Genomic DNA, 23,682 nt, shown 5'->3' on the forward strand with positions numbered 1-23,682 from the left:
CACTCTTCATATCAAAACAGATACCTGACCTACAACCCTACTTCTCAGCCATGTTTTCCATTTCAGCAGAAGACCAATAGAAAACTAAATCAGTAATACTATACACCAAGGTGATAGGATGTTGCTTGAAATTTTATTTTCACTGAGTCATTTTAGAATCTTTCCATTACTTTTTTCTATTACTAATAATATAATAGCAATGAGTGCTAACATCCACTGAGGTCTTAATAGTTGACAAAACCTGCTAAAAAATCATACACACACACACACACACACACACACATATATATCATATATATAATATAGGTAATATGTGTATATATATCATGTATATATTATATACATGTAATACAGGTAATATGTATGACATGATATATATAGTTTATATATAATATATGTAGTATTATAAGTGTTGAAGATATTAATTTATATATATATATATATATAAACTCCAAATTAACTTGTTAAATAGACATGATTTCTCTATTAAAGAGTCTATTAAGGTGAGGAATGTCAGAATAGTTAAGTTTCTTTTATAATATACTTTGTTTCAGAATGCAATAAATTTGCTCCATTTAGTTAGTGCTGTTTATTTTGTCGACTTTATGGCATAATTTCTGAAAGAAATCAATGTAAATTGTTGGTTTCAATTATTATATTCTGAAATAATTCAAATGTCCATCTTCAGGAGAATGGGAACAAATTGAGCTACATTCATGAATTAGAATAGTACTGAGCAATGAAAAGCCACAAGTTAAAGGCAATGGACTAGATAAATCTCTCTAACATTATGCAGAGCAGCAGAAGAAGCCAAACATAAAATAAAACCAAATTTTATGCTTCCATTAGAAAAAAATCTAAAACAGGCAAAAGTAAAATGAAAAAATCATTTTCAGAATAGTGTTTGTCATTAGAGGCTTGCAGAGAAATAGTCAAAAAGCAATTGGAATGGAAAAATGGGAACATTTTGGTAGGAAGGAACTCTTATCACAAACTTCCATAAGACTTATCTAGGTGTATCCATTTGTGAAAATTATAAGTCAAGTTTTGTGCATTACAGTGTATGATATTTTGCCTAATGAGAAAGAACTATGAACAGAGTAACTATAATGTAACTGACATATGGAAAAGTATTGTGGGACAGATGGCATATGGAGAATGCTACAGTTGGGTTATGAGGCTTCCCTTTGTTATTTCATTTTATTTTTATATGGTTATTTTTCAAAATATAAAACCTAAAAAATGTCTTATAAAGTGATTTTCCCAAAGGCATTTGGCCATTGATATCAAAATTTGGATAAAATGAAAACAAATCTTCATAATGATCTTTGACATGAAGTCTTTGATTTTTTTGTCTTTTTATTTTTGGTGGTGGTGCTAGGGATTGAACTCAAGGACCTCGTGCATGTGAGGCAAGCACTCTACCAACTGAGCTATATCCCCAGACCTTGAACTCTTTGATTATTATAGGACATCTAAGAAGGAAATTTAAATAAAGATAAAATTAGCTCTAGAAGATGTTAAGAGGATGAGGGAAAGTTGTTTTTCTTGATTGTATATTTCCCATAAGCAATGACTTGTTTTTTGTTTTTTTTTTTCCTTTTCTGAATTCTCTTACTTCTGAGAACAGAAATAGACAATGTTTTCTGCTTTATTCTAAACTTCTGGACTTTTTACTTGAAGAGCAATTTCCTGCATATATGAGATACATAGATAATTTTTTTTGTAATGATCCCATCAAATCTTCCATCACAATAAACTTATTTCCATGCTGGGTACATGGCCTTTATAAGAATTGTACTATGAAAGCACAGTGTGGGTTGTGTAAACAGTCTGTGAATATTGATTTCAATATTAAACTATTGTATTGCTTGATAATGCTACAGAAAATGTAATTTGCAATGTAGTCATATAAGGGCTAAAATAATGTGTGGGGTCATTTTTATTGTTCATTCATAACTCATATCAGTTTAAGGCTATAAAAGCTGTATTTTTCTCCATTAAAAAGCTTATCTCATTCTAACATTGCATTTCAGATTTATTTCAGTGCACTAATCATAGTAACAGAAATGCCATTTTATTCTAACACATTTTAGAAAGCTAAATGGACTCATTATTTGGTTATTATCAAGTTCTAATTCTGAATTCTGATGGGTTTTCATACAATGTGCCATAATACATTCAGAAACATAGGAGAGAGGGACATATTTAGAAAGAAGTAGTTTGGCTAATGTATTGGGTGGTTTATAACTGTTTTCTTGGCCAGTTGTGTTAATAGCTGAAAAAAAATCATAGAATCATCCATTTAACACTCAATTTTAGACTGTTGCTGTATTCTAGCCAGAGGGTCAGCAAACTTTTGCTGATTGAGGTCAGTCAATACTTTAGGCAGAACATAATGTCTCTGTTATGTGTACTCAACTCAGTCATTGTAACAAGAGCAGTTGTAAACAATTAAATGGAAAGGTATTACTGTGTTTCAACAAACTTTTATATGCAAGATCAATCTGAAGTTACAGTGTGCCTATCTACTCTAGATAGACACTTTTCAAACTTCAATGTCTATAAGTACCTCCTATAAAGATCCTCAATTAGTAGGTCTAGGGTGGAGCCTAAGAATTTTAATATGGGACATTTGGTCCAGTCAATATCCATGCTCTTCAACCAACCATATCTATGGATCTTCTCTTTAGGAAGCATAGCAGCTGAGACCCAATAAAGAGCAGAAATTAGTTGTGCTAACAAAATCAATTTAATAAAAACTTATTAGCTAGGTGTCCATAAACTGAAAAGTAGTGAAGAACACACAGATATTGTAGGGGTCGGAACCACAGGAAGTTGCTTACCATGTCTATTGTGGAAAATGAAGGAGAGGGAGTGGGTTAATTACAATTTAGAAACATAACAGAAGAATTCTGTGGAGCTCAAACATGGAGCTTTGAACAGAGAGTGCTCGTTGGCTGGTGCTGGCACCTCAGAGCTCAGAGGAAGAGTCCAGGCATAGGAACCTATGTCCTGGGAGGAGAACACTTGTTTTCTCAGGCTGGTCTTTCTAATGGAAAATGACAAGGCTAAAAAAACCCCCTGCAAACTCATCAACTGCTATAACTGAAACATACAGTCTCTAATGAGGCAAAGAAACATTTATTACCAGAAACAGGATGCAGGGGAAAAAAAGAAAGGTCCAAATTCACAACAGTAGACAAAGAGGAGAGAGTAGAAGATAAAAAATAATGTTATCACAAATTTAAAAGCCCACAGGTTTTTGAAGAGCCATTAAGAATTTAATCAAGAGAGGATTAGTGAATTGGAAGATAAATCTGAGATATTACTTAGATTGAAGGTGTATTAAGAAATGGAAAATACATAAGAGATTAGGGAATAAACATTTCATAATCCACTATATATTTAAGATGGTTTCCAGAAGGAAGTAATAGTGAGAATTGATCAAGCTATAAAGCAACGATGATTGATAACAGTTATATTAATGCTCAATTTGGATACCGTGTGTCTTGAGTTTGATCCATAAGGTTAATAGCCACATATAGTATATAGTTTTGAAAAAAACCCAAATTTTCCAAAATAAATGATACATACTAAAAAGAATATGCCTAAATAGTGAGAGAATAGAACAATTCAAATGAGTCTTAGGAATATAGAATCCTTTATCTATAATTTACATTAAAAATGATTATTTAATGCCAAGATTTAGGACATGAGTCATTTCTTAGTTTCCTGATTTCGAATAAGATGAATTAAAATGCTTATATTTTCCATAATGATTTTATTGATAAAATTGTCAAAATAATTCTAACTGCTAACTACATAAAAAGAAATTATGCAAAGAGATAGCGTCCATGACACATTGGTTTCTAATAAAAAATTTCCTCTCTGCAATAGTTTTAAAATGACCAAAAGTAATTTTACAGAAAATATTTTAAAAGTTAACATGTAAAATTGACAAGCTGTTATTTTTGCACCTGAATTGGCAAGATAAATGTAAATCATGCCATATTTTCTTAGAAATGGTTAGATTTTAAAATAAACATATAATCATATAGCATTATTAATGTGAAAATCTCTGCAGCTTAATAGAAGAGAAATTGAAAATATGTAATAAGTTCTTTTAGTTTTCCTTGTTTAAAACAAATAATTCTCAAATAGAAAGATAATTAAGTTTAGAAAACTATTAACAACATAGAATTCTGTAAAAAGATGCTTTATTAGTAGCATAAGTAAATATTCTGCCACTGTCTTCCAGTATTTATATACTGTCTACCAACTCCTGTGGGTATACTTTATTTAATATTTAAAGTTAAAACAACATTGCTTATTTTATTTTAGGATATTGGAGATGAGTAGATTGTCAGTTCTATCAAGTGTTTTAATTCACTATAGAAACAAACATTTTTACCTTTGGGTATTTATCAAAGAAGATTTAAATTTTATGATGATAATATCTAAGTATTGGGGCATCATTTTAAAACAAAAAAAGAAAACCCTTTCTTTAACTGAAAAATTGTTCCAATCATAGTAAAAGTCTCAGCTGATTGATGTAAAAGATGAGAGTCACATTGAAAGTAAAAGAACTAATAGTTACTTTTGATTCATTTTGTTTAAAACAGTTCTTTCCTCCTCATTTAACCATGTCATTCCCAATATATTTTTAATATTATAGCAAGAATTTTTTTTGTCTTTTAAAAAATGGTTTAAAATAGTTCAGTATCTACATTAGTTTAACATTTTAGTTTACCAAGTAAGAGGAAGTGCCTATTTTATTCAAATCTGAGGTCAACTAATCCAAAAAAGAAATTTTACAGAGGTCCAATATTATATTACATTTATTTCAGCTCTTACTGTTGATCTGGGATTCAATTATTATTTTGCCTTCAAATAAGACTTCTTCAAAGATCCAGAACCTCATCTCAAGGAATCTGTCAGGCCTCTTGGTATCAGTTACTTATACTTACTTCCATTTATGGATATCAATTTCTTCTCCATAGCTTCCAATTCTTCCAGCACTTTCCTTGAAGCATGTCTGAGTCCAAGTCTGAGCTGGTTTCTGGTAAATAATGGTCATTCAGTAAAGGCCGGTAGTACCTTATTCCAAAATTCCTCAGTTATCAGTAAGTTGTATTAGTTAATCTCATTAAGCTCTTTACTGCTTAAGTCAAATAGTCTTATCACAACACTTACTCCATCTCACTGGGCACAGCCCATCTGTTGATGCTCAAAGTTCCCTATCAGAATGCTTCAAGTCACCTGCTCAGCTGGGTATTGGGACCACAAAGGTATATACACTTTATATGCCACGGTACCCTGGGGTTTCTTCATTTTTGTGGCTTCCACTCCCTTCTTTTATTCATACAAAATATCTGATCTACTCCTCTCCCCTAATCTTTAGCATTTTGCTGACTGAGAGTGCTTAAGACTCCTTCATTGTTTTTTGTTTGTTTGTTTGTTTTTTGGGTTTTTATCGTAGGAATTTGGGTTTAATTTAGTTTGTTTTCAAATTTAGTGAATTTATTTCATTTTGCTATGTTGGCTTCCAGAGGAGATGGTAAATTCCTTGGGGCTGCAGTTTGTCCTCCTGATGCCTTCCTAGAGCGCTGGTTACCACACAGTTAATTGTGTTCCCTAGATGCCTGGATTTATGCTTGCTTAACAGGTCAGCTGTGGAAAATCAACATCGGGTATTAAGATTGAGGGATAAGTATCATTTATCTTATGGCACAGAGTCAATGGAATAGTGAGCCTGTTTTGCAGAACAAACCTCTTATAAAACAGTTTGTATTATTCTTTGGAGTATTAATTATTGAAAACATTTATTTTGTGAGGTACAGAAAAAAAAAGGAAAACAAAAAGATGCTTTTAAGTGAAAAACCCCAAAATCTTGGAACAGATATTTTATTTTGATCCAAATGCATAGAAGATTAACATGGCCCATCTGGTTATAGAAAAACAAACAAACAAACAATTTCTTCATTAAGTTTGAAACTGAGATAGCCAGGATTTTCTTTATCCCTGACAGACTGTGTAATACCACATGGTGATATCTCATTGCCTTGACTGAGATAGGATTTCCTTTGAATTGCTGAAAAGGACTTTTAAAACTTTTCATTCAATCATATCATTGTCATATATTTTTTTGGATTTTTTTGAATATGGTCTTTTTTTAATTTTCAAAATGATTAATAAGTTGTGTTTGTATCACCAAAATCATCATGCTTGCCAAAGCATTTGCACCAATTTTTAGTTTAGGCTCATTCTCATTTCCTCAATAGGCAGATTTTGTTGTTGTTTTTGTTGTTAATTTCAGAGACCTTTAATTTGTGTAGTGGGGTGAATGCATGCATGCATGTACAAGCCTATCACTATATGCATGATTTTTCCTTCCTCCCTTACCACTTGCTAAAATACAATTTATTATTTTATGGTGAATTTGTCTTATTAACAAGGCAAAAGGCCATATTGATCCTTTTACTGCATCTAAGCCATATTCTCTAGGTAAATTATATTTAAAACTTTTAGTATGATTATGTATGCAGTGTTTTATTAATTAAATTCCATAGTTTTAATTCTGCAAATATTTCAACAAATTTGACACAGGCACCTTAAAATAGGTTGTATATAATAATCTAGAGCTCACATATATATATTATTATTATGTATTAATATTATTATAATATAATTATATACTTATATATTTATATTATATATTATACAATTATGCCATGTATTTTTTTTACTATATTTAAGTTTTTATAGATGCTCCAAATTGGGACAATAGAACAAAGTGAGTTAAGGAAGCTGAATCTCCAAAAAAGTTTCTGTTTGGGGCTATAATAGAAAAGCCTAGCTGAGTGCCATGGCAAGTGCCTGTAATCCCAGCAGCTCAGGAGGCTGAGGCAGGAGGATCTCAAGTTCAAAGCCACACTCAGCAAGAATGAGGCACTAAGCAACTCAGTGAAATCTTGTCTCTAAATATGAAATACAAAAAAAAAAAAAAAATAGGGCTGGAAATGTGGCTCAGTGATTGAGTGCCCCTGAGTTCAATCCCCTATACCCAAAGGGGGAAAAAAGCAATAAAAAGCCTACTTTTATAAACCTATCACTTGTGATTTTTCCGTCTGACCCTTTAGAGATCTTCTGTATTCTGAATTTATTCTTAATTAAATTTCAAATATCATGTCAGCTGCTCTAAAATATAACTGACTTCATTTAAAAGCATTGAGATGGCAGTATCTACTTAGTGTATGCCTCAATTCACCTCTCTTATAAACGCATGATAGAAACTGCTTACATGATTTCCCACAGAAAATTGCAAATGAATGACTTAATTGAGAAATGCATGTTCAAATGAATGATGAACGAAGAAAATAGGAGGAAGCACATTAATGTGCATTTCCCCTTAACATTTTCAGCAATTCTGAGCTGTCCACTAGATTGCCAGTTTAGCACAGCAATGTACCCAATAGATAAGACAACCTGAACTCCAGTTTTTCTCCTAAAACTATACAGATAACTTGGGAATTGAGGAAGATAATGAGGTCATGATTTATGATTTGTGAATAGAGGCTCCATAGATTTGGATTTTGTTCATTAGTATAAAGCCACTTACACAGTTGCACATTTCAGGTTGTTCCATTTATGTAGAAAATTAGATGATTGGGACTTGGAGTAGGAAATAGATTACTTGTTGTCAATTCAACACATTCATTGAGCATCTACAATGAATGAGGAAAAGTCGTCAAAGCATGGCCTGATGTCAAGTCTTCTACTATGTACTGATGCTTCATCATTTATAAGACATTCATTATTGAAAAGGGCCTTTCTAAGTTAGGATGAATTGGAATTTGGGCATGCTGAATTTTAAATATATGATATTTTTAAGAAAAATTGTAATTTGGAGTATGGGGTTAGAGTGATTAGTCCAAGATTGACTAGCTATATTAGCCAAGATAAACTAGTGAATATTACCCATATGTGAGTGAAATACACAGTAAAATTTATTTTTGACTCATAAGGCAGATCATAGATATTCCTACAACTATTCTCAAAACATCATATAGTACAAACATCTCTTTACCTTCTGGGCTTTGAATCTTCTCGTTGTGACCAGGTAATAAGACGAGGAGGGGGGAATCACACGTACAGTATGCTTGAGATTCACATTTGCTCTTCTTCTGTGTTCAGAAATGACCACACCTAATCACAAAGAGGACTCAGAAATGTAGTCCAAGTGTGTGCCTAGACGTTTAGCAAAGACAGGTTATCTGTCATTTGAACTCTGTGGACTTTTCCAATTTTACCATCCACTGCTTCTCAGCAGACTTCTAAGTGCATGTCATTCTGAGAAGAAAACATGGAGGTTGGAGGGGTTTAATAACTAATTCACAAAGATTTTCAACTGCACTTACAGCTTACTTATTTTTTAAATTTTTTCTTTTAGGATATACATGACAATAGAGTATATGTTGACATATTTTACATGCATGGAGTAGAACTTATTCTAATTAGGATCCCATTCTTGTGGTTGTTCATGATGTGCAGATTCACTCGTAGTGTATTCTTAAGTGACCCTAGGAAAGTTGTAGCTTACTTACTTATAAATTTGCTTTTATTTTTAACCCTATTGATTTTATGTTTAGAAAACTTTCTGAGCCAATTGTGTATTCTTGAAAACAAAAATATCATTTGAACAGAACACCAAGGTGCCTTAAAGTCACAATGTGCCCAGCCTGGGTACTGGTCTAGATTCATACTCATGTCACTGATGACCCATCCAGAATCTCCACACTTAACTCTGTACTTGTGAAGGGGGGAGGGAGGAAGAACTGTTATACAACCTTTGCTCTTGAGTTTAAATTAAACCAATTACAAATTCTTCTGTAAATTAGGGTCAACAGACTCCCAACAATTTATAGCTATTATCCTTCTGTGCTTCAACTGACTTTTGCAATTATTTCACAGTTTTGTATGTGTAGACATTTTCTGACATAGATTTTGAAAATATCAAGTTTTTCTTAGACAATGGGTCACTCAGATAAAGTCGTTCTAACGGCACAGGTAATTTAAAAAGAAACTAAAAAACACAATTTCTGAACTCAAGAAGCAAATTGGAGTACAAATAAGAGATCACAAAATAGTAAATATATAATAATAGTTAATATGCGAAAAGTTCAAATTTGATCAAGCACCCTGAATACCTACACATTCAACCATATTTTTAATAATACATGGATTTGCATTTACTTTATTGTAAAATAATATTTTAAAGGACCAAAGGAAATTTAATATAATTAGACTTTCCAATGCCATATTCTCCTTTTCCAATGAATCATCTTTGGAGCCTTCCCCTAGATGTGCACAGTACAGCAGGGGATCAAAAAGGGAGGCAAAAAAAAAAAATCAACTGAATAAAAAATTGTATGAAGATTTATATAATTAAAATGTAAGGGGTGGCAATTTAGGAGAAGTATAAGAAAATGTACTAAAATGAGAATTAAAATATTATTTTTTTTCAGGAGAGGGATTCCCTTCGGCCTGTTATGTAGGCAATTGGGTAATAAAACGACCACTAGAGCCAGACAACCTGATTTCTAATCCTGACATTTTGCTGTGTGACTTTGTAAGATGAATCTAATCTTTCTAAATGTTAGTTTTCTTATATCTGAAATCCAGTTATTAACAGTATTTTCCTCTTTGGATCATTTAGAATAATATATATATATATATATATATATATATATATATATACATACATTTATATGAATAATAAACAGTAATAGAAGTTGTTGTTAACAATAGAATAATAAATTATCCTTGATTTGAATAGCCCTTTAAATTATCCTTGATTTGATTAGCCCTTAAAACTGATCTAAGCCTTCACTATCTCCTCAAGACTTCTGGTATAGCATCAAAGGTATTGAAAGTGTTTATCCAAGAAGGATAGGAAGATAGTAATTGCTATTGTAGAGCAGAAGTTCTGTGTGTGATAATAAGGGTTGCTCTATTTTTGAGGTAATATAGCCAAATAAAAGTAAAAATGAGAAGTGAATTGAGTGATTAGGTATATGGACAAATTGACCAAAAAGTTAATAATGCTTTTCTTATTCAGTGAGGATCCTATAGGACAAGCAAATATTGTTAGATGTGCAGCTTTTATATAAAAAAGTCATTGAAAAGAAATACATTCAATTTTTCTCCATTTAGAATGATGTTGGCCTTAGGCTTATCATAGATAGCTTTAAAATATTGAGGTCTGTTCCTACTAACCCTAGTTTTTCTAGTGTTTTAAACATGAAGTGGTGCTGTATATTGTCAAATGTTTTTTCTGCATCTATTGTGATGATCATGTGATTCTTGTCTTTAAGTCTATTGGTGTGATGATGAATTACATTTATTGATTTCCATATATTGAAACAACTTTGCATCCCTGGGATGAACCGTACTTGATTGTGGTACACTATCTTTTAAATATGTTTTTGTATGAAGTTTGCAGTATTTTATTGAGATTTTTTGCATCTATTTTCATCAGGAATATTGTTCTAAAATTTTCTTAATGTGTCTCTGGTTTTGATATCAGAATGATACTAGCCTCATAGCATTAGTTTAGAAAAGTTCCCTCCTTTTCTACTTCATGAAATAATTTAAGGAATATCGGTGTTAATTCTTCTTTGAAGGTCTTCTAGAACTCAGCTGAGAATCCGCCTGGGCCTAGAGTTTTCTTAATTGGTAGGCTTTTGATCACGTCTTCTATTTCACTGAAATTAATCTATTTAAATTGTGTATATCCTCTTGATTCAGTTTGGGTAAACCATATGTACCAAGAAATTTGTCAGTATCTTTGAGATTTTCTGTCTTATTGGAGTATAAAGTTTCAAAATAGTTTCTAATAATTTTCTGCATTTCAATAGTGTCTATTGTGATATTTCCTTTTTCATCATGAATCATAGTAATCTGAGTTTTCTCTCACTTTCTCATGGCTAGCGTGGCTAAGGGTTTATCAATTTTATTTATTGTTCCAAAGAACCAACTTTTTGTTTTGTCAGTTTTTTAAATTGTTTTTTGTTTATTTTAATTTCATTAATTTCTGCTCTGATTTTAATTATTTCCTGTCTTCCACTACTTTTGGTGTTGATGTGTTCTTCTTTTTCTAGGGCTTTGAGATACAATATTAGGTGATTTATTTTTTGACTTTTTATTCTTTATTCAATAAATGAGCTTAATGAAATGAATTCTCCTCTTAGCACTGCCTTCATAATATCCCAGAAATTTTGATATGTTGTATCGTTGTTCTCTTTTACCTCTAAGAATTTTTTTATGTCTCTTCCCTGATATCTTCTGCTATCCATTATTCATTAAATAGCATATTATTTAGTCTCCAGGTATTGAAGTAGCTTATTTTTTTATTTTATGATTGGTTTCTAATTTCATTCCATTATAATATGTTAGAATGTAGTATAATATCTCTATTTTTTTTTGTATTTGCTAAGAGTTGTTTTGTGTCATAAGATATGGTCTATTTTAGAGAAGAATCCATATGCTTCTGAGAAGAAAATGTATTTGTTCATTGATGGATTAAATATTCTCTCTCTATATATATAGATATATAGATAGATAGATATAGATCTCTCTCTCTCTCTCTCTCTCTATATATATATATATATATATATGTATATATATTCCAAATTATTAATTCTATTATTGAGTTCTACAGTTTCTTTCTTTAGATTTTGTTTGGAAGACCTATACACTAGTGAGAGAGCTTTGATAACATCACCCAGTATTATTATGTTGTGGTCTATTTGATTCTTGAAATTGAGAAAGGTTTCTTTGATGTATCTAGATGCTCCATTGTTTGAGGCATAAATATTTATGATTGTTATGTCTTGTTGATGTATAATTCTTGTAAGCAGTGTGAAATGTCCTTCTTTGTCTCTTCTAACTTAGGCTTCAAATTCACTTTATCTGATATGTGTATGGAAATCCCTGCTTGTTCACACAATCCATGTGAGTGATATATTTTTTCCCAACCTTTCACATTCAGTCTGTGAGGTGAGTCTCTTGGAGACAGCATATTGTTGGGTCTTGTTTTTTAATCCAATATGCCAGTCTATGTCTTTTGATTGATGAGTTTAGGCCATTAACATTCAGGGTTATTATTGATTTGTAATCCTGTTCATTTTGGCTTATTTATGAAATCAACTTGACTTTATTTCTCCTTTGATTGTCTTTAGTGTAGTACCTCCCTTTGCTGGTTTTCACTTTTTTTTTCCTATTCCTCCTCATAAAATATTTTACTGAAAATGTTGGCAGTGCAGGCTTTCTAGTTCCGAATTTTTTAAACTTTTGTTTGTCATGAAAGGTTATTATTATATCTTCAAATATGAAGCTTAATTTTTCTGGATATAAAATTATTGGTTGGCATCCATTTTCTCTCAGAGATTGGTAGATGTTGTTCTAGGACCTCCTAGCTTTGAGGGTCTGGGTTGAGAGATCAGCTGTGATCTAGATTGGTCTCCCTCTAAATGTTACCTCTTGTTTTTCCCTGGCAGCATTTAAAATTCTCTACTTATTTTGCATGTTCATTTTTTTCATTATAATGTGCCTTGGTGTGGGTCTGTTGTAATTCTGTACTTTTGGGGTTCTATAAGCCTCTCATATTTGATGTTACATTTCATTCTTTAGTTTTGGGAAGCTCTCTGATATTATTTCATTTAAAATGTTGTGCATTCCTTTTATTTGTGTCTCTGTGCCTTCATCTATTCCAATAAATCTTGAATTTGGTCTTTTCATATTATCCAATAACTCTTGGAATTTCTGTTCGCTGTTTCTTACCATCTTCTCTGCATGTTCAATTTTATTTTTAAAATTATATATTATGTCTTTGTGGCCTGAGGTTCTTTCTTCCAAGTGGTCTAGTCTGTCAGTGATATTGAATTTAAGGATGCCCTCTATCACCACTTCTATTCAACATACTCCTGGAAACTCTAGCCAGAGCAATTAGATGAAAAAATTAAAGGGATATAAATAGGACAAGAAAAACTCAAAACTATCACTATTTGCCAATGAAGTAGTTCTATATTTAGAAGATCCAAAAAATTCTACTGGAAAACTTCTACAACTAATAAATGAACAGAAAAGTGGCAGTATATAAAATCAATACCCAGATATCAAGTGTATTCCTATATATCAGTGATAAATCCACTGAAAGATCAATTAGAAAAACTACCTCATTGACAATAGTCTCAAAAACAAAACAACAACAACAAAAAACTTATAAACCAATCTGACAAAAGAGGTAAAAGACCTCTACAATAAAAAGTACAGAATCCTAATGAAAGAAATGGAAGAAGATTTTAGAAGATGGAAAGCTCTCCCATGCTTTTGGATAGGCAGAATTAACATTGTCACAATGGTCATACTACCAAACGTGTTATATAGATTTAATGCAATTCCTAGTAAAAGCCTAATGACATTTTTTTATAGAAATAGAAAAATCAATCATGAAATTTATTTGTAAAAATAAGAGACCCAGAATAGCCAAAAAAAAAAAAAAATCAACAGCAAGAAGAATGAAAAAGGAGGCATCACAATAGCAGAACTTAAACTATAGTACACAGCCATGTAACAAAAATGGCTTGGTATTGGCAAGAAAACCAATGGTACAGAATAGAAGACACAGAGACAAACCCACATAAATATGGTTATCTAATACTAGACAAAGGAGCCGAAAACATTCATTGGAGAAAAGTTAACCTCTTTAACAAATGGTACTGGAAAAACTGGAGACCCATATGTACCAAAATAAAATTATACACCTGTCTCTCACCCTGCACAAAACAACTCAAAATGGATCAAAGACTAGGTACTTGAACAGAGACCCTGCAGCTAATAGAAGAAAAAGTAGGTCCAGATCTTCACTATGTCAACTTAGGAACTGACTTCCTTAACAAGAGTCCTTAAGTACAAGAAGTAAAATTAAGAATCAAAAAATAGGGTGGATTCAAACTAAAAAGCTTCTTCTCAGCAAAGAAAACAATTAATAACAGGAAGAGAAAGCCTACAAAATAGGTGAAAATCTTTACCACATGCATCTCAGATAGAGCATTAATCTTCAGGAATATAAAAAAACTCAAAAAACTCAACACCAAAAAAAAAAATCAAAAAATGGGCTAAGGAACTGGACACTTTCACAGAAGAAATGTAATTGATCAGCAAATATATGAAAAATTATTCAACATCTCTGGCAAATAGAGAAATGGAAATCAAAACTACTGTAACATTTCATCTCACTCCAATCAGAATGACATTCATCAAGAATACAAGCAACAATAAATGTTGGTGAGTATGTGGGGAAGAAGATACACTCATGTATTGCTAGTGGAAATGCAAATTGGTAAAACCGTTACGTAAAGGAGTAAGAAGATTCTTTGGAAAATTTGGAATGGAACCACTATTGACCCTGCTATCCCACTCCTTGGTTTATACCCAAAGAACTTAACATTAGCATACTACAGTGACACAGCCACATCAATGTTTATGATAGCTCAATTCACAATAGCCAAACTATGGAACCAACCTAGATGCCCTTAAACAGATGAATGGAAAAAAGAAAATGTGATATATATATATATATACACACAGTGGAATATTACTCAGCCTTAAAGAAGAATGAAATTATGGCATTTTGCAGGTAAATGGGTGGAGCTAGAGAATATCATGATAAGTGAAATAAGCCAATTCCAAAACAACAAAGACTGGATGTTTCTCTGATATGCATATGCTACTTCACAATGGGGTTGGAGGTGGCTAGGAAAAAATGGAGGTACTTTGGAATAGGCATAGGGGAATGAAGGGAGGGGAGGGGTATGTGGTAGAAAAGATAAAAGAAAGAAGCATACATTGTTACCCTATGTACATATATGATTACATGACTGTTGTTATTCTACATCATGTAAAACCAGAAGAATGAGAAATTATACTGTATTTATGTATGATGTGTGATGAATAATTAGAAAAAAATTAAAAAGACATTGAAATTATATTAAATCGTATGATTAAATAGAAATACATCCTGATGTGTTTTCTCTATCTCTCATTCTCTCACGTACCCGTAAACATCCATGTTTAAACTATTGCTTCTCTTTCATATTTAAACCATATACATTTTAAATACTGAAACACTCATCTTAATTTTGTAAGTTTGCTACTAACTCTGCTTTTCTTTAAAAAAAATGTCGAAAAATTTTTAAAAGACATCCATACCAATTCCTATTTTAAAAATAAGAAAGCAACCTCAGATGTGTTGAGGACCTTATAATGGCTACTCTCTACCTTCATATAGGAAAGAATTTAAGTGCCTAATATTTGCCTATATATTCTGTACCAAGAGGCATACAGAAATTTCAATTAAATAACATTCTATTGAACACTGATTGTAAGATAAATGTTACAGTTTTGTTTCTCATTTTATAATTTAAACAGACTTCACATCATTTAAGTTAATGGATTTTACTTCCTTTTAACTGATTAACTTGGAAATATTTGACATTTCAGACTGGATACAGCACCTTGTAAAATTGGTCCAAATATATATCCCATTAAAAACTTCTTTCAATTGCATAAAGAAAACACTCTTTGCTCTCCAGAAAATAATCAGGTGGCCTCTTTACGCACCTCTGGATCTGGGCCAACTACCCTAAATAGGTCTCCCCTGAGACAGTTCATGCACTAAAGAGCACTCTGTGCTGAACCTTTTTTTTGAGGGCACTGGGGTGGCCTATTCCCCTACACAATCTATAGAAACTGACAGACACCCTCTACCTGCAGCTGGGTATACCACACCCAGAACTACTGGCAAACCCACTGTAAAAAAGCTGCATCCTAGAAGCAGAAGAATCCTAAGACCCTTGCAGGCTAAGTTCAGATACCTGCAGACATTGCCTTGATTACAGCCAAAGCCACAAGAACACTACTCTGAGGTTACAGAACACAAAACAGCATGGTACTGGGATAAAACAGACACATATACCACAGGAACAGAATAGAGAACCCAGAAATGAATCCACATATTTATAGTCAGTTAGTTTCCAGCAAAGAACAAATGTTGGAGAAAATTTTTTCAGTAAGTACTCCTGGAAAAATTGGGTATCCATATGCAGAAGAAACAAAGGAGACCCCTATCTCTAACCATAGACAAAATTTAACTCAAGTGAATTAAATAGTTAAAAGTAAAACCTAAGAGTATGAAACTACTGGAAAAAAACATAGGGGAAATATTTTTGAACACTGGTCTGGACAATTTTTTTATACCACCCCCCAAACACAAGAAACAAAATTAAAATTGGCAAATTTGATGAGGTTACATTAAACTGTTTCTCACAGCAAAGGAAACAATTAACAAAGCAAAGAGACAATATACAGAATGCAAGAAAATATTTGCAAACTATTCATCCAACAAGGGATTAATTTGCAGAATACATAGGGAACTCAAACAACTCAACAGCAAAAACCCCAAATAATCTCATTTAAAAATGGGTAAATGACCTGGATAGACATTTCTCAAAAGAGGATATACAAAAAAACCCAACAAATATATAAAAACATGCTTAACATCAATAATCAGCAGGGAAATGCAAATCATAATCACAGTGAGCTCAGTTAGAATTCTTATTAGAATGGTTACTATTAAAATATAATACATAACATGCTGGTGAGGATGTGGAACAAAAGAGGCAATCATCATAGTAGCCAGAAATGTAAAGTAGCACAACCATTATGGAAACAATATAGAGGTTTCTGGGGAAAAACAACAAAACAAAACAAACTAAAAGCAGCATTACCATATAATGCAGATATGCCAATACTAACTATATGTCCAAAAGAATTGAAATCAGTATGTCCAAGAGAAATTTTTACTCACACATTATCACAGCACTATTCCCAATAGCCCAAATGTGAAGCCAACTGAGGGATTCATCAACAAATGAAAGGATAAAGAGAATGTGGTGTATGTATATACATAATGGAATATGATTCATCATAAAGAAATACAGTTCTGACAAATGCAGCTACATGGGTGTAAACATAGCATATTATGTTGAGTGAAATAAGACAAGCACAGAAAGACAAATACTTCATGTTCTCACTTGTATGTAGAAGCAAAAGCATGGACATCAAAGTGGAGAGTACTTTAGTGGTTACTGCATTCTAGGAACCTTGTGAGGTTGGGTGGGAAGAGAGAGGAAGGCTAACTCGATGGGAATGCAGTTGGATAAGAAGACTAATATTTATTGTACTAAAGCACAATAGGATAACTATGGTTGACAATAAGTAAGTGACTATTTCAAAAGAGCTACAGAGAGGATTTTGAGAAATGATGAATGTATTATTAGATATGTATGCCATTACCCTTACCTGATAATTAAATGTTGTGTGTATGTATTGAAATGTCATACTATGCCCTATAAATAGCCTATAAATGCATGCAATTCTATGTGTCAATAAAAATAAAATGTATTAAAAGAGAAAAGGATGCAATTATTTTTGTTCCTGTGTTCTTACATATCAGCCACTTATTGGCTATATAGTACTCAATTTCTTAAAACATTTTGGGCATTAGTCTCCTCATATGCAAAAATAACACAATGGGATCTATATATTCTCAGTGATTCCCTCCAACCTCAAAAGTTTACAACAATATTTATTTTCTCTATGACCTTGAAAGTGATCTAAAGTGCAGAAAATTATTAAAATATTTTTATTCCCCAAAGATCCATCATTATTACCTCATATTTTAATGGTAATATGCCTGTTAATTATTTAAAATATTGAGTTTGCATATTATTTTATAATTATAGATAAATATTATGATCATAAGGAATATTTGAATATAATTATTACGTATAGTTATATATACATACATTATGTAAGGTAAAAGATTATAAAATGAGTAAAAACCTTTTCATAATAGTTTTAGTCATTTCTACTAATTAATATACTTACTAAAATTACCAATCATGAAATGAGTCATAGTACAGTTTCTAGTATACAAATCAACAAAGACCCCCCTCAAGCAATCAAAAGTAAATAACCTTTCCATGAAAAATGAAGTTTATTTTATTCTTACTTTTTTTCATTAGCCATAAAATTGACTTTGTTTTCTTTCTGGGTTGACTAATTCCAACCTTTGCCATTTTCATAGTCATGAGATTTTACTATGAATGGTTAGCAGCAGTCTTTATTTGATCCATTTATATTCTCATTCACAGAGAGCTTGTAGACTTAAATGCCAGGGAGTTGAAATGGGAAGCGATATTTCATATATATCATTTGTGAATTCTACTATTTTCATTACTGACACATATTAGGAATAATTCTTACAAGGGTTTATGAGATCTGCATTCACATTTTTTTCTTTATAGCTTTGTAAAAGGAAGAAATTGACTCAGAGAAAAAAATAATAATTTTACTTTTTAATTCTATTTTGAATCTGTGGACCACACTTTACACTCTAAATAAATGCAGGGGAATTTTATTTAAGAACCCTATAAACAGTGCTGTATGTAAATTTAATATCACAAAGGTACATAATATTGAAATATTTCAAAGGCTTCTTCTGCCTCTCCTCAAATGTCAGAAAAATTGACTGAAATTTCCTTTACAGGTGTTTTCCCCAAGCCTTACAATGATCTATATTTAGGGAAGAAATCAGAAAAATAAAATTCAGTGGGCCTGAAGGAAGAGGATTTATAGAATGAATGGCACATGCATCCCTCTTAGTAGAGATTCATCAAATAGAATTAAATCACATGTACATACAAATGTATAATCATATAGATGTCAGGTAGGTAAGAGAGCACTAGATCAACTGTGTCCTCAGAAACTTGAACCCTTTCTCTGAATTTCCCTCCTAGTTTAATGAGAATCTACTCATTTGGATTGATGATAACTTTGTGCTGCTGCAAAAGCAAAGAGGCAGGTGCAAGTTATGAAAGGATCTGGTCTTTGAAATCACTATGCCTTAGAAACTAGGAAGCCCAGTGATTGTGCAGTGGATTGAATTGTTTCTCTTTAGGCTACCAAATAGCCAGCCAGCTGCATTTTGTACAGAGGAGTGATTACTGAAAGCCTTGGCAACTGGGAAAAAGCCAACCTGCAGTGATTTGGGGGTGTTGCCATGAGCCCAGGAGCTGCTGCAGAATCCTGATTCAGATGATTACATATTTTTGCAATATTATGTTGATGAGATAGATTCTAAGAGCATTTGAGAATATCTGCTTTAACTGCACAAACCATTCTGAAGTCTCCCAAATGAACTGAAGTATGACTGGTTGAGAAAGTTATGACTTTTCCAATTCAGTTCTCTTTATATTTGATTTGTAAGATGAAGCCAAATGATATATTGTTCACATTACTATGAATTACATAGACCCACAAGAATATTCACATCACTTTCCGATTGCTTTATCATTCTTGATATTTTGGGTGTTATATGTTATTTTATTATTCCACTTTGCCTGCCTAGCAGTTGCATTTCATTTTATTGAAGTTCATTAGTCTAATGCTTTTCTTTCTTTTTCTTTTTTTTTTACCAGCCATCTCAGAGTCAAATTTTGTGCCTAATTGTATTAATTAACATAGGCTGATTTCCTACATTATAAATTATGTTATCTTTCTTTCTAATTACCTGCATTATTTTATAATTAATCTAAGTTGCCTCTATTTTTTTCATAAAACAGCAATTTTACAAATTATTTCTTCTTCTAATAAAATTATTGAATGAAATTCTCAGAACAATAAACTATTCTCTATCATATAGATTTTTAAATAGTCTCTTGTCTGTGAATGAAGAGATATATGAATTGTCAGTATTATTAACACTGAATTGAAACAAAAACATAACAGACCAAATAAACTTAAAATTTAATGTTGTTTAGTGAAAACTAGCTTGATATATTTTTGATATATTAAGAAGGCTAGTGTTAGTGTTATTTGACTTTTTTGAACAGGTGGGGAAAGGACATACAAGAAGTTTGGAAAGTCAACTTTGGGTAAAAACATATACACATGATAAGATATGGTGACTTGAATTTTGTTTTTGGTTAGTGATTGCTTACTAGTTATGCCCTTGAAAACTTTAGAATGTTCCCTTTTACTATAAAAAGACATTTAAAACACTTGGATTTTTGTTATTGATATTGTTGTTTGAAGAAAAACCATAACTTTTAAACAAATGCATATATCACTCAATTGTCAATCTCTTACTAGAATTTGGCAAATACTTAAGTGTTTACACATTTCTAAAATTTCAAACTGTTGAATAACCCGCAGCTTGCTTCAATTCGGTTAGAGATAGAATGATGTCTCACAGATAGGGGAGCAAAATAGCTGGTGTGTCATCTTCACAGACCTTCGGGTGAGATGCAATGAAGGTAATCACAATTCTAGAATTATATTATCATTTGTGGAATATCATTATTCAGACTTGAAATTGTCAAGAGTGCATATTAAGAGTTGGGCAGTCTGTAGCGTGGCTTTCTTCTCATGTGCTGAAAAAGAGCATGTCATCCTTTCCAGTCAAATTTGAAAATGTCATAAAGTATACTCCCTTATAGGATCATATTCTGTTCTTTTAGAATTAGATTGTGTTCATCTCATAGGAAGCAACTACTCTATTTTCACCATAAATATATTGAGACCTATTTTTTCAAAAACCATTTCTGAGACTCAATTTTTAAAACAATTTGTCATTCTGTTTACTTAGACAAGTTACATTTCTTTACTATGATGGCACTGTCTTAAATTACCTTTTTTTCTTACTTTTTTGGTACAGGTTGAATCCAGGGGCAATTTACCACTGAGCTACATCCCCGAATCTTTTTAATGTTTTTTTTTTTTTTTTTTTTTAATTTTGAGACAGGGTCCTGTTTAAGTTATTTAGGGTCTTGCAAAGTAATTGAGGCTGGATTTGAACTTGTGATTCTTCTGCCTCCATCTCCCAAACATTGTCCTTTTCTAGTGAGCTTCCTTAAAATTTTCTTATTGTACTATATAAGTATATGTGTATATATATACATATATATATATATACATTTTAATAAGCACATTTAAATAAATCCTCCAGTAAAGGAGAATTTACTGCCTTTACTGTGTAAATAGTTATGTCAAATTTATATGTGCAGCTCTCCAACATTCCCTTATTGGAAACATCCATATTTCCACATCACAGCCCCCAAAAGACTTAAATGTCTCAAAATTCTGTATCTCCTTTGGCTTGCTTCTCTCTTGATTCCACCCAGGCTTTATTAATGGTTCGCTTCATATCATCTCCATCTTCATAAATTTTCTTTAGAACATTCCTTAATCCCTCACTAGGATCTGTTTTGGTGTCATATGAAGGCTTTTCTTTCTCTTTGCATTCTTTTTCAACCTGAGTCAAGTAGTCCCACTGTGTGTTTTCTGCTTTCTTTCTACGTAAGATGAGAACTGTATGGGTCTTAACTTTTTTTTGAACTGCCTTCTACAGAGATGAGTTTCAAGAGATTCTTCACAATCATGGAGTAACTCTTCCCATTTAGATTCTTTACCAAAAGATCAAATGACCTCTCTGTGAAATGAACCTGCACATTCTCGGCGGGAACTTGATGAACTCCTGATAAAGTGATATAGATTTTCACAAACTTATCTGATTGATCCCATCCAGAATTACTGATTTTCAGGGTAGATCCTGTTGTGATGGCGAGCAACCACAGCAGCTGGCTTTTCATTCTCAAGAAGTTCTGGTTTCTTCTATGATTTCTGTTGCATCTTGTTCTTTATTTCTGTCTCAATCTTGTTTTGTTTTTATTTTTTCTGCTGTAAGGGCATCACATACTCTTTTCCTAGTGGTCTTTTCCAGCAACACCTTTACCTCTTCTAGATCATTCTGCAGTTCCAAGTTTACAGTGTGTTTTCTCTGCCTGGAATGCTCTTCCTCCAGATCTTCACTCTGTTAAGGTCTCTTAAAAGTGACAATTGAGGGGCTTTTCACATATATTTAGTGTACTTTCTACCCAAATTATAAACTTTCTACCCAAATTATAAACTCTGGTAATGCAATGTTAATTGTAGTGTATGTACTCTGAAGATACTTAGTACAAATTTCTGCACTCACAATTTCAAAAGGCTTTATATTAATTTGCTAAGTCACAATAAGAGTAATCTCAGAAAATGATTTTATTTCTTTACCCTTGATTGTTCCCATATCTAAAATTACCTAGGTTTTCAACAGCTACATGTCACAGGAAAATAAGTCATCAGAAAGCTCACATTTTATCTTTAGGCTCCATTTTGCAAAAATGAGTTTGAAAAATACAGTACACTGGGGAGCAGATATAGGTATTTTGTTAAATTACACAGATATTTACTATACAATTAAATCAATCTCACAGATAATACCAGGAACTCTGCAAAGTCTTGTTTATTTTATTTAATGAACATTTATGCAGATGTATCTCAAAGATAATGCAGGCTCAGTTCTAGATCAATGCAATAAAGATGGCATCACAATAGTGAGTCATATGGAGTATACTGATTTTCCAGTGCATATAAATTTACCTTTAGCTATATTAACTCTAAGTTTGCAGTATCTTTATGTGTACAAAAGTTCATAAAATAAGAACGTATTAATTAAAAATACTTTGTTGACAGAAAAATGCTATCATTTGTACTATTGACAGATTTGATCAAAGCAGAATGACCACAAACCTTCAGTTTATGTAAAACACAATCAATATCTACAATCAACACCTAATAAAACAAGATATGCTGGTATAACAGTTACTTTGTAACATTTGTTCTAATGACTTTATAAATATCAACTCATTTAAACTGTTAGAACCCTTGGACAAGTTATCATTATTTTCTCCACCTTTCAGGTAAGAATACTGAATCCAAAAGAGATTAAAAAAATTTCTCAAGACCACACAATTAATAAGTAGCAGGTACAGGTTCAAGTTGAGAAAATCTGCCTACAGAATTTAGGCTCTCAGCTACTGTACTCAGTCTAACTCTTTAATCCTCTGTCAAAAGCCTGCATCCAAATTTTACATTTATTCATTAGATTGAATATTTAATGAGTAAGAACAAGAAATTGAGTCAAGAGCTAAGAATTTAAAAGATTAAAGTATGAACTGATTTTAGTTGACCTGGCAGAGAGTTGATGGTTTTGTTTCCTATCAAATATTGACCACACCCCATATTTAAAAAAAAAAGAATAAAAGGGACTAACAATAAAAAGTAACATAAATACGACTTATCAAAAATATAAAAGAAAACTGGTCACCTTTTATTAAATTTCTGAAATGATAAACGTGCAGCAATTGCTCTGGATTTTGTATCAATTAGGTACCATTTATTACAAACCTACTCATAACTTTAATTTGATTAATCTTTGCCCCTTGTGTAAATTAAATTAGCTTTAGGGAACCAAAGAAAAATGATCTAGAGAGTGTGACTTTGAAACCTTACCGCTGAGACCAGGTCTGGGTGAAACACCAGAGAGAGCAGAGAAGCATTTGCCATGTGTCTGGGTTGGAAAGTGCTTAAGTGTCAGCGAAAACGCATCCTCCTCCTCAGGTTTTTCCATCAATTTGAAGCCAGCACTCTATTAGCTGCTGGGAAACAGAAATAAAT

At 32.1% G+C, this 23,682-nt stretch overlaps 1 protein-coding gene and 1 pseudogene across 1 annotated transcript in view; one reads left to right on the forward strand and one right to left on the reverse strand.

Annotated features, from left to right (window-relative positions):
- Galntl6 (polypeptide N-acetylgalactosaminyltransferase like 6) overlaps nucleotides 1-23,682 on the forward strand; it is a 1,056,167-nt gene that overhangs the window by 258,962 nt on the left and 773,523 nt on the right. The window lies entirely within an intron of this gene.
- LOC101972003 (calcyclin-binding protein pseudogene) lies at nucleotides 21,166-21,831 on the reverse strand (annotated as a pseudogene).

This window comes from Ictidomys tridecemlineatus, chromosome 14 (assembly GCF_052094955.1).
Source record: "Ictidomys tridecemlineatus isolate mIctTri1 chromosome 14, mIctTri1.hap1, whole genome shotgun sequence".
NCBI lineage: Eukaryota > Metazoa > Chordata > Mammalia > Rodentia > Sciuridae > Ictidomys > Ictidomys tridecemlineatus.